Source organism: Oryctolagus cuniculus, chromosome 19 (assembly GCF_964237555.1).
Source record: "Oryctolagus cuniculus chromosome 19, mOryCun1.1, whole genome shotgun sequence".
Taxonomy (NCBI): Eukaryota; Metazoa; Chordata; class Mammalia; order Lagomorpha; family Leporidae; genus Oryctolagus; species Oryctolagus cuniculus.
In genome coordinates, this window is record NC_091450.1 from 5,596,406 (window position 1) to 5,608,932 (window position 12,527).

Genomic DNA, 12,527 nt, shown 5'->3' on the forward strand with positions numbered 1-12,527 from the left:
GCTGACATTGGCTGTCTTGGATGTGGGGAACGGGATCCCACACACTCTCCTGAGCACATGGTGGGTGAACTGCTTCCACCCACTGCTTGGGAAGCTACCTTTCATCTGCCTGCTGAGGCCTTGGCTAACAGCACAAGTGAGCCATACCCAATGGCTATATGTCAGCCAGGAAGTCATACCCAAGCACCTCAGCTCTGGCTGCAAAGGACTACCTGGCCCATAATGTCAGGTCATCTCCACTTGAGGGGCAGCAACAGCTTCCTACCCTCCTCATCTCATCCCCATTCCACCAAATATAGGTTGGGGAAGTTGTAGAATACCTTTTCTCAGAACACCCAACCCTGTCAGGAACCAGGGGACAGCCTTGTGTGTGCTAGAGAAGGGGTCTTCAGCAGGCCTCCCTCTCTCTCTGGATTTAGTCCAAATTGTCCCTCCCCTCAGCGTAGAAGCTCCCATCCCATACTGCAGTTCCAGGCAGCCCAGCACCTTCAGCCTCCTGATACATACTGAACGGCCTACACTCCTAACACCCAGTGATGTGCCCTCCAGGGCACAGTCCCTAAGCAGGCCCCTACACCACTCACTCACTAAGTCCCCAAGCCAGAGGTCAGCATGCTTATGACTTACAGTGCACAAGAGTCCTACAAATCCATGGCCTAGCCAGGGTCCAGAATGGTCACTCTTGTGAGGATTTTTACTCACTCAGCTACCTGCTAATGTGCCTGGGAAAGCAGCACATGGCCTAAGTCTTTGGGCCCTTGATGTCAACTGGGAAAATAGGATTGAGCTTCTGGTTCATGATTTCAACATGGCCCAGCCCTGGCCATTGTGGCCGTTTGGGGATCAAAACAGTGGGTGCTTGCTCTCTCTTTCTCATAGTATATCACTCTCTGTAACACTGCCTTTCAAATAAATGCATCTGTAAAAAGTGCAAGTTGTATGAAAAGTTCAGGGAAAAAGAAAATAACAAAGTTTGGCGCAACAATTTGAAAACTCAGCATACCTTACTCATCATATGTATTTCCCATTATTTTTTAAAAGATTTATTTATTTAGTTGAAAGGCATAGGTACAAAGAGAAAGGGTGGTACAGAAAGAGATTCCATCTGATGATTCACTCCCCAGAAGGCATGAAATGGCCAGAGCTGGCCCATGCCAAAACCAGCATCCAGGAGCATCATATGGGTCTCCCTCATGGGGGACAGGAGTTCAAGCACTTGGGCCACCCTCTGTTCTTTTTCCTAGGCCATTAATAGGGAGTTGCACTGAAAATGGATCAGGAGGGTCTCAAACCCATGCTCTTAGTGGATGCTGATTTCCTAGGTGGAAGTTTTACCTGCTATGCCAAAACGCCACCCCCCTCCACCATGACACAGGGGTTCCCATTAACTGATTCACTTTTCAAATGCCCTCAATGGCCAAAACAGGACAACACTAAAGCATGGGATTAGGAACTCAATCTGGGTCTCCCTTATGGGTGGCAGGAACCAATTATTTGTGCCACAGACTGTCCCTGAGGTCCTTAAATGATCATCAGAAGCTGGAGTAGACATCACAAACCCCAACTCAGAGATTATTAATCAGGCTCCAAAAGTAACGCTGCCAACCAAGGACCAAAGCACATGTGGACCAACACTGGATGGAAACCCAGACCTCTCGACTCAAAGCCTGAGCTCTTCAGCAAACCACTTGCACTAGAAGCCCTGGCAGCTGTCCCTGATGCGGAAGTCCCGACTACACCACAAGGTCGAGACACAGGGGACCAATGCCGACGTGACTGGATGCAGGGGGCAGGGGTAGGCTTCACAGGGGTGGTGACAAAAACCAATTGTTGGAGTTTTCCAGGCAGTGAGGCCAAGAATGCATGCCAGGAACAACAGATGCAAAGGCCCAGAGGGGTGAACACATGGCAAGCTCAGGGGATTCATGAAATGCTGCTGGGGCTCCTGGTAAACCAAAGGGCAGGCAGGTACTAAGACTGTGGACAATGTGGAGGCTGATATATTGCCTGTTAAGGAAGAGAAAAATCAACTCAGCAGTTTCTCAAGAGCTTGAGAGATTAGGTTCCTCACACACACTGCTGGAACAAAAAAAAAACCACAAACTTCTTATAAACTTTATTTTTATTTGAATAGCAGAGTGAAAGAAAAAGACAGATGGGTGATTCCAGAATGGCAGAATAAGGAGGGAGCTTATTGCTCTAGCGAGGAGAAGAGAGTTTTAAAAAATGGAGATAGTGTAGTCTCAGGGAAGAGTTAGAGAAAAAATGGCAGAGGAAACACTACTGAAATTAGAGGGACACAGTGGACCTACATGGAGGGTGTGGGCACACACAGCCTGGGACTCTGACAGCCTAGAGCCTATGCACCATTCCTGGAAAGTGAGGTGACATGAGACTGCAGTAGCCAGAGCCACTAGAAAACAAGTGGCAGGAAGGGCCTAGAGCGAATGAGTCAAAAAACACCGTGAGGGAAAGTGTATCAGCCAAACCAGAGCAGAGAGATATAAAAAGGACGGTACAGACACATTTCTCTTTTATCATGTTACAAAGGCGTACAGTTTTAGACATACATAACAGTGCACCATTTTGGACATACATAACAGCTGTGCAAGCTCATGTGTGTGCCTGGAAACAGGACGAGCAGAGACTCCTGACTCTGGAGAGGAGAAATAACAAGGGGCTAGGAGCTTATGACTGTGTGAAGCTTCTGAACCAGACTGTGGAAAAAAAAAAAAAACAACTAAGGGTGTATGGGAGAACGTATGGTGTGTCTGGGACTTTGAGCAGCCTCAGTGGGATATGACACAAGTTTGCAAGGTCCTGGTTATCTGGTGAGAGACATTGCTAGGGATTCTGAACTTACACTGAGGGCTGCACAGATCCTTTGTGTGTTCCTTGGGACAGAGCAGATGAATAATATACCCACCGGGACTAGCACTCAGCCACTGGTCTCCAGCAAGGAGAAGAGCTCAGCTGAGCAGAATATACTTCCATTCAGTTTAAAAAGAGAGAGAGAGAAGATTTACCACACCAAACCTTGGTGTGTCACCTTAGGCATGCCCTTGACCCTGGAGAACTGAACAGAGCTCTCTGGCCATACCTACAAGCCTCTAGAGATTCACTGAAAACAGATAGACCACTTATCTACAGAGTTGTAGTGAAATGATCAAAGCTGTCACATCAGAAAAAGAAGAGGAGGAGAAGTAGTAGAAGAAGAAAATAAGAAGAAACCAATGGGTATCTCCACAAATGCTGAACAACAAATGCAACAATCCAAGAAACAAGAGGATTGAAGACAACATGACCCTCCCAAAAGAACATGACACTTCAATACAAGTTTATGAAGAGAATGAGATAGAAGAAATTCAGGAAATGGAACTCAAAACATTGATCATAAGATTACATAAAAGGAATCAAAAGCAAATACATGAACTGCTGAAATCCATGCAGGACATAAAAAAACATCTTTCAGAAATTAAAATCTTAAGGAAGAATAAAAAGGAAATGCAGAATTCAGCAGAACATGGAATTGAGATATTGAAGAGCAATCAAAAGGAAATGAAGTATTCAGTAGAACAAATAAAAATGCAGTGAGGTACCTCACTGAATCAGTGAGGTAGAAGAGAGAATATTGGACTTAGAAGACAGAGCACAGGAAAGCACACAGTCAAACCAAAGACAAGAGGAGGAAATTAGAAATCTAAAAAACACTGTTGAGAACCTACAGGAACTATAAAAAAAAAAAAAAACAACACTCGGATTCCAGGAGTTCCCGAAAGCATGGAGAGAGAGAAAGGATTAGAAGGCCTGTTTAGTGAAATATTAGCAGAAAATTTCAATCTCAGAGAGCAGAGGTGTCCAGGGTAACAAGAAACCTCATCCACTGTAGCCAGTTCAGGAAGCAGAGCTGGTGACAACCACTCCTCCTACTAGCCCTTCCCTTCCCTTCTCCTTCAACCCTGACAAATGCTCTTCTTCCTTCCAGCACAGACAGAGATATCTGGCATGACACAGATTCCAGGGCTGGGCAGGGGAACTGCAAAGAGCTTTCAGATAGAAACAATGTAATGCAGGATAGCTTTCTAGTTATTGTAACAGAAAATTAAATTCAAAATAAATGGAAATAATTTATCAGGGGCACTCCCTGAATCTGCATCACAAATTTACCAAGAGAAAGGTGATGCATTGAAACAATTCCTGTACCCAAGACCATTCAGACTTTCACAGGACTCATAAAGCAATGCTGGAGGGATGAGCTTTCACATTTCCCAGGTATAATGCTTCCAACAGATTTCTCATTAGTTTAACCATGTAAGTAAAATAGAAAAGGAAGTATTTTATTCCAACAATTAAATGTAACCTGGCCACCTCCCCAAGTATGGGAGCTCACAGAACTAAATCCCAGAATTCAGTGCCACCCAGTTCCTCTGATTTCCAGAATCCAACCTAGATACCCTCAGGCCTTTCTTCCTCTAAGTACTGAGGGCTTTTGGAGGCACCACCAGAGATGCCGAGCTTGGAAGGGATAGACCTGTAGGTTTTGAAAAATGGAAAACACAGCAAAGATAGCATACAATGTGCAAGGCAGAGAAAAGGCCAAGGGAGGCAACTGCATGTAAAGATCAAGAACTGAAATTGTTACCATCAATATGACCTCAGCATGGACTTTGTCCTTCCATGCATCCCTGCCAAGCACCAAGACTCTGCTGCTCATGGGAATGCATGAGGTTGTGCCTCTGGTCAAAGCCAGGAAGGAACTGGCTTTTATTCTGACTTGAATGTTCTGGGCAGAACAACAATCGGGAATATACCACCAAGATGTTTCAAGCCACATAGAGAAAGGTATATGAGTAAGGAAAAGAGGGGATACCAATAAGTGATCAAACCAGGGAAATTTGACACAGAGTGGCCTGGAAGTTCACCAGAGTGTGCCGGGGATCACGCCAGGGAAAACAGAGGGGTGCCCGAACTTCAGAAAGAGAAAGGAGCAGAGAACCAGTGAGGGGGCAACCACCACCACACCCTGGGAGAACCGGGTGAGAGGGTGCAAGCCCATGGAGATGCAGGCACAGATGAGTGGGGAAACATAGTAAACAGTGAGATCCTGGGGGATGAGCAGAGAAGTTGAACGTACCACAATCCCTTGGTGTCTTCCCCCACAACTGGAGCTGAAGCAGGAGAGGTGTGCCCATCTTGAGCGTTTAAAATATCCAGCACAGGCAGGGAATGTGCTTTCACCTCCCCCACACACACATCAGTAGCAAGGGCCATCCCATCTGAGAACATTGATCACAATGGTTTAGAGTGACTTCCCCCTAATTGCACAAGGGGCACAGCGATGGAGAAAGCAGAACAATGGAGGCCCAGGTACTTTTGGGTGAACAAAGGAACAGGGAGACTTGTCCGAGTGAGTGGGTGAGTGGGTCTTTCTACATCAAAGCCCGGGTACCTTAAGCTCTCAGAAATAAACAAAGCTCTAGCACGTGGAGCTGCTGGCTTGCACTGGCAATTGGCACAGACCCATAGCAGCCCACAGCAGAGGAAAATCAATTAAAAATTAAACCAAACAGAAACCAAACACAAATGCCAAAAAACAAAGGAAAAATCCTGGATAAGAAAATGGAAGAACCTATGAACTCACCAATGCAGCAATCTAAACCTTCAAAAACAGAGGCTTAAGAAGAAGAAATTGAAGTCAGGACAGAAAAAGAATTCAGAAAATTAATAATCAGATTATTTAGAAGCAATCAGAAACAGATGCAAGATCGGAATGGAAAGCACACAAAAGAATTAGAGACTCTAAAGAGAAGCCAAAATGAAATACAGGACATGAAAAATTCAATTGAACAAATAAAAAATGCCATGAAATATCTCAGAAATCAGACAACATAGAAGAGCAAATATCAGAACTTGAAGACAAACTCTAGAAATAATACAGCCAGACCACACACAATATGAAGAAATCCAAAAATTAAAAATCACTGTTGGAGACTCACAAGATTCAATCAAGCATTGTAACGTACAGATAATAGGAATCCCTGAAGGAGTGGAAAGAGAGAATGGATTAGAAGGCCTTCTTAATGAAATACTATCAGAAAACTTCCACAATAGGCAGATTGAAAGAGACGTCCAAATAGGAGAAATACACAGAGCTCCCAACAGACAGGACCAGAAAAGAAATTCAACATGACATACTGTGGCAACACTCAGCTCAGTGACACACAAAGAACAAATCTTAAAATGTGCCGGAGAGAAACAAAAAATCACATTCAGAGGTAATCCAATCAGACTCACCCCGAACATCTCATCACAAACGCTAGAGGCAAGCAGATAAGGGCGAGATATATTCCAAGTCCTAAAAGAAAAACACTGTCCAATCAGAACACTGTACCCTGCAAAGCTATCAGTTATGAATGAAGGGGAACTAACGATCTTCCATGACAAGCATAAATGAAAGAATTTGTGTCTTCATGCCCAACCCTACAACACTGGCTCAAGGATGTGCTACCTGCAGAAACACATAAACAAGAATTTCACTACAAAAGAAGACAAATGAGGAAAATGACCCAGCCAAAATACATAAACAGCTCTACTTAAGGAAACATGGCAGGAAAAAGACAGTATTTTTTTTTTTTTTTGCAGAGATTATTAAACGTGTTTATTGATTTCCATAAGAATATACTTACATCTCAAAAAGTTTCTTCTTTGAATTTTGGAAAATCAACATAGTGTCAAACATAGTTTTGCTATACCATGAGTCTTTTTTTTTTTTTTTTTTATCTTTTATTTAATGAATATAAATTTCCAAAGTACGACTCATGGGTTACAATGGCTTTCCCCCCCATACCGTCCCTCCCACCCACCACCCTCCCCTTTCCCACTCCCTCTCCCCTTCCATTCACATCAAGATTCATTTTCGATTATCTTAGTATACAGAAGATCAGCTTAGTATACCTTAAGTAAGGATTTCAACAGTTTGTTCCCACACAGAAACATAAAGTGAAAAATAATAGATGATTTTTTTAAATGATGATGAAATCAGATCAGACCTATTGTCATGTTTAATCCCAGTGAGAGTCAAGTTGGGAATTGATAGTTTCTTTTCTTTTTTTTTTTTTTTTAACAGAAGATCAGTTTAGTGTACATTAAGTAAAGATTTCAACAGTTTGCACCCCCATAGAAACACAAAGTGAAATATACTGTTTGAGTACTCGTTATAGCATTAAATCTCAATGCACAGCACATTAAGGACAGAGATCCTACATGAGGAGTAAGTGCACAGTGACTCCTGTTGTTGACTTTACAAATTGACACTCCTGTTTATGGCATCAGTAATCTCCCTATGCACCAGTCATGAGTTTCCAAGGCTATGGAAGCCCCTTGAGTTCTCCGACTCTTATCTTGTTTAGACAAGGTCATAGTCAAAGTGGAGGTTCTCTCCTCCCTTCAGAGAAAGGCACCTCCCTCTTTGAAGACCTGTTCTTTCCACTGGGATCTCACTCACAGAGATCTTTTTGCCAGAGTGTCTTGGCTTTCCATGCCTGAAATACTCTCATGGGCTTTTCAGCCAGATCCGAGTGCCTTTAGGGCTGATTCTGAGGCCAGAGTGCTATTTAGGACATCTGCCATTCTATGAGTCTGCTGAGTATCTCACTTCCCATGTTGGATCACTCTCCCCTTTATTTATTCTATCGGTTAGTGTTAGCAGATACTAGACTTGTTTATGTGCTCCATTTGACTCTTAGTCCTTTCATTATGATCAATTGTGAACTGAAATTGATCACTTGGAATAGTGAGATGGCATTGGCACATGCCACCTTGATGGGATTGAATTGGAATCCCCTAGTATGTTTCCAACTCTACCAATTGGGGCAAGTCAGCCCGAGCATGTCCCAAATTATACATCTCTTCCCTCTCTTATTCCCACTTTTATGTTTAACAGGGATCACATTTCAGTTAATTTTCAACACTTAAGAATAACTGTGTGATAATTACAGAATTAAACCAGTCATATTAAGTAGAACAGACAAAAAAAAAATACTATGAGGGATAATGTATTAAGTTGTCCATTAGCAGTCAGGGCTATGCTGATCAAGTCACCATTTCTCATAGTGTCCATTTCACTTCAGGAGGTTTCCTTTTTGGTGTTCAGTCAGTTGTCACCGATCAGGGAGAACATATGGTATTTGTCCCTTTGGGACTGGCTTACTTCACTCAGCATGATGTGTTCCAGATTCCTCCATTTTGTTGCAAATGACTGGATTTCGTTGTTTCTTACTGCGGTATAGTATTCTAAAGAATACATATCCCATAATTTCTTTATCCAGTCTACCATTGATGGGCATTTAGGTTGGTTCCAGGTCTTGGCTATTGTGAATTGTGCTGCAATAAACATTAGGGTGCAGACCGCTTTTTTCTTTATCAATTTAAACTCCTTTGGGTAAATTCCAAGGAGTGGGATGGCTGGGTCGAACGGTAGGGTTATATTCAGGTTTCTGAGGAATCTCCAGACTGATTTCCATAGTGGCTTAACCAGTTTGCATTCCCACCAACAGTGGGTTAGTGTCCCTTTTTCCCCACATCCTCGCCAGCATCTGTTGTTGGTAGATTTCTGTATGTGAGCCATTCTAACCGGGGTGAGGTGAAACCTCATTGTGCTTTTGATTTGCATTTCCCTGATTGCTAGTGACCTTGAACATTTTTTCATGTGCCTGTTGGCCATTTGGATTTCCTCTTTTGAAAAATGTCTATTGAAGTCCTTGGCCCATCTCTTAAGTGGGTTGTTGGTTTTGTTTTTGTGGAGTTTCTTGATCTCTTTGTAGATTCTGGTTATTAACCCTTTATCTGTTGCATAGTTTGCAAATATTTTTTCCCATTCTGTCGGTTGTCTCTTCACTCTCCTGACTGTTTCTTTTGCAGTAAAGAAACTTCTCAATTTGATGCAATCCCAATAGTTGATTTTGGCTTTGACTGTCTGTGCCTCCCGGGTCTTTTCCAGAAATTCTTTGCCTGTGCCAATATCTTGAAGGGTTTCTCCAATGTTCTCTAATAACTTAATGGTGTCAGGACGTAGATTTAGGTCTTTAATCCACGTTGAGTGGATTTTTGTGTAAGGTGTAAGGTAGGGGTCTTGCTTCATGCTTCTGCACGTGGAAATCCAGTTTTCCCAGCACCATTTATTGAATAGACTGTCCTTGCTCCAGGAATTAGTTTTAGATCCTTGATCAAATATAAGTTGGCTGTAGATGTTTGGGTTGATTTCTGGTGTTTCAATTCTGTTCCATTGGTCTATCCATCTGTTTCTGTACCAGTACCATGCTGTTTTGATTACAACTGCCCTGTAGTATGTCCTGAAGTCTGGTATTGTGATGCCTCCGGCTTTGTTTTTGTTGTACAAGATTGCTTTAGCTATTCGAGGTCTCTTGTGCCTCCATATGAATTTCAGCATCATTTTTTCTAGATCTGCGAAGAATGTCTTTGGTATCTTGATTGGGATTGCATTGAATCTATAAATTGCTTTTGGGAGAATGGACATTTTGATGATGTTGATTCTTCCAATCCATGAGCATGGAAGATTTTTCCATTTTTTGGTATCCTCTTCTATTTCTTTCTTTAAGGTTTTGTAATTTGCATCGTAGAGATCTTTAATGTCCTTGGTTAAGTTTATTCCAAGGTATTTGATTGTTTGTGTAGCTATTGTGAATGGGATTGATCTTAGCAGTTCTTTCTCAGTCATGGCATTACTTGTGTATACAAAGGCTGTTGATTTTTGTGCATTGATTTTATATCCTGCCACTTTGCCAAACTCCTCTATGAGTTCCAATAGTCTCTTAGTAGAGTTCTTTGGATCCTCTAAGTACAGAATCATATCGTCTGCAAAGAGGGATAGTTTGACTTCTTCCTTCTTGATTTGTATTCCTTTGATTTCTTTTTCTTGTCTGATGGCTCTGGCTAAAACTTCCAGAACTATGTTAAATAGCAGTGGTGAGAGTGGGCATCCCTGCCTGGTGCCAGATTTCAGTGGAAATGCTTCCAACTAGGAAAAAGACAGTATTTAACAATAGTCACACTGAATGTGAATGGTCTCAACTCCAGAGTTAAAAGACACAGACTAGCTGAATGAATTAAATAAAGAAAACCATCTATCTGTTGCCTTCAGGAAACACACCACACCAGCAAAGATACGTAGAAAACCTAAACAGACACATAACCATGAAAGAAATTGAATCAGTCATAAATGCACTCCCAATGAAGAAGAGCCCATGACCAAATGGCTTTACTGCTACCAGACATTTAAAGAAGAACTAACCCCAGTTCTTCTCAAATTATTCCAAACAATGGAAAGGGAGGAAATCCTCCCAAATTCTTTCTATGAAGCCAATATCGCCTTAATCCCTAAGCCCAGAAAAGATGCAACAGAGAAAGAAAATGATAGACCTATCTCCCTGATGAACATAGATGCAAAAGTACTCAACAAACTCCTGGCCAATCAAAGTCAACTACACAGCAGAAAGATCATTCACCCGGACCAAGTGGTATTTATCCCTGGTATGCAGGGATGGTTCAATATTCAAAAATAAATCAATGTGATACACCACATTAACAAACTGAGATACAAAATATGTAAGATTATCTCATTAGTGTCAATTTGTTAAGTCAACAACAGGAGTCACTGTGCACTTACTCCTCATGTAGGATCTCTGTCCTTAGTGTGCTGTACATTGAGATTTAATGCTATAACTAGTACTCAAACAGTATTTTTCACTTTATGTTTCTGTGTGGGAGCAAACTGTTGAAATCTTTACTTAATGTATGCTAAACTGATCTTCTGTATATAAAGAGCATCAAAAATGAATCTTGATGTGAATGGAAGGGGAGAGGGAGTGGGAAAGTGGAGGGTTGTGGGTGGGAGGGACATTATTGGGGGGAAGCCATTGTAATCCATAAGCTGTACTTTGGAAATTTATATTCATTAAATAAAAGTTTAAAAAAAGATTATCTCATTAAATGCAGAGAAAGCATTACATAAAATACAACACCCTTTCATGATGAAAACTCAGCAAATTGGGGTTGGAAGGAACATTCCTCAACACAATTAAGGCAATTTTATGGTCCTTTGCAACAAAATGGAGCAAGCAGGAAAACCTCATACTTAGGGTGAAATAACCCATTCCCAAACGCACACCAGATGTTCTCCCTGGTTTGTGAGAATTGATAGCTTGCTTAAAAAGGAAGCTATAGAAGTGAAATTGTCACTATTAGAATCAATGTCTTCAATAGTCCTTGACCTGACTGTAGACGGACAGTTTACCACTGTGATTTTTTACTTTTTGTTTTGTTTTGCTTGTTTTTTCTTCTGTTTTCTTTCCTTCTCTCTCATTTCTCTTCCTCATACTATATGCTGAACTCTGTATGGAACATATAGTTAAACATATGTATTTTAAGGCAATTGGAAAAAGATTCCTGTTAAACATAAGAGGGAGAATAAAAGATGGAGGAGGTAGTCATAATTGCAAAACAGCCGAATTCTGAATACACTCATACAGAACTACCTCCAATGGTACAACCTAAGAACTTGTCATGAGAGCCTCCGGTGATCACTGATGTCATAAATAAGAGTGTCAATTGTTAAATCAACAACAGGAGTCACTGTGCACTTACTCCCCATGTAGGATCTCTGTCCTTAATGTGTTGTACTATGATAATTAATGGTAAAACTAGTCTTAAAACAGTACTTTATACTTTGTGTGTCTGTGTAGGTGCAATCAGTAGAAATGTTTACTAAGTATATGCTGGGTTGATCTTCTGTATACAAAGATAATTTAAAATGAATATTAATGAAGAATGGGATGGGAGAGGGAGTAGGAGATGGATGATTTGTGGGTGGGAGGGTGGTTATGGGTCAAAACCACTACAATCCAAAAATTGTACTTTCGAAGTTTATATTTGTGAAATAAATCTTTTCTAAAAAAAAAGCAGCTCATGAAAAAAAAAAGAACTTGTCATGGGGCTCTAAACCCATGAAAATTGGTGATATAAATGCCATCTTTGAATATGCTAGAATCAGAGGGCCTCAAGCTGGTGGTATAGCAGCAAGGTGTGCCAAGCCGCACAGAGAGAAATTGATGAATAGAGGGGACAGTCAGGCAACAGAACCAAAAAGGTTGGCACATAGTGACACAGGAGCATGCCAGAGAGTGCTGGGTTCCACACTAGGGCAGGTAGAGGTGCCCAGAACTGCAGAAAGAGAATGCAACAGAGAACCAGTGGGATGACAACTGCCACTGCCTATACCACCACCACCACCACCACTGCCACCACCGCCACCACTGCCACCACCTCTGACCCACCCTGGGATGGACAGGTGAGGCACACGCATGGTTGAATGGGGAAGAAAATCAAAACAAAGTGATAGCGCTCGCAGTTAGAGGGTGCAATCCAGGGGGACAAACAGAGAGATTGAACACACCAGGATCCCTCGGAGTCACCCCCCTAAAACCAGAACTGCAGTGGGCAGAGAGCAGCCA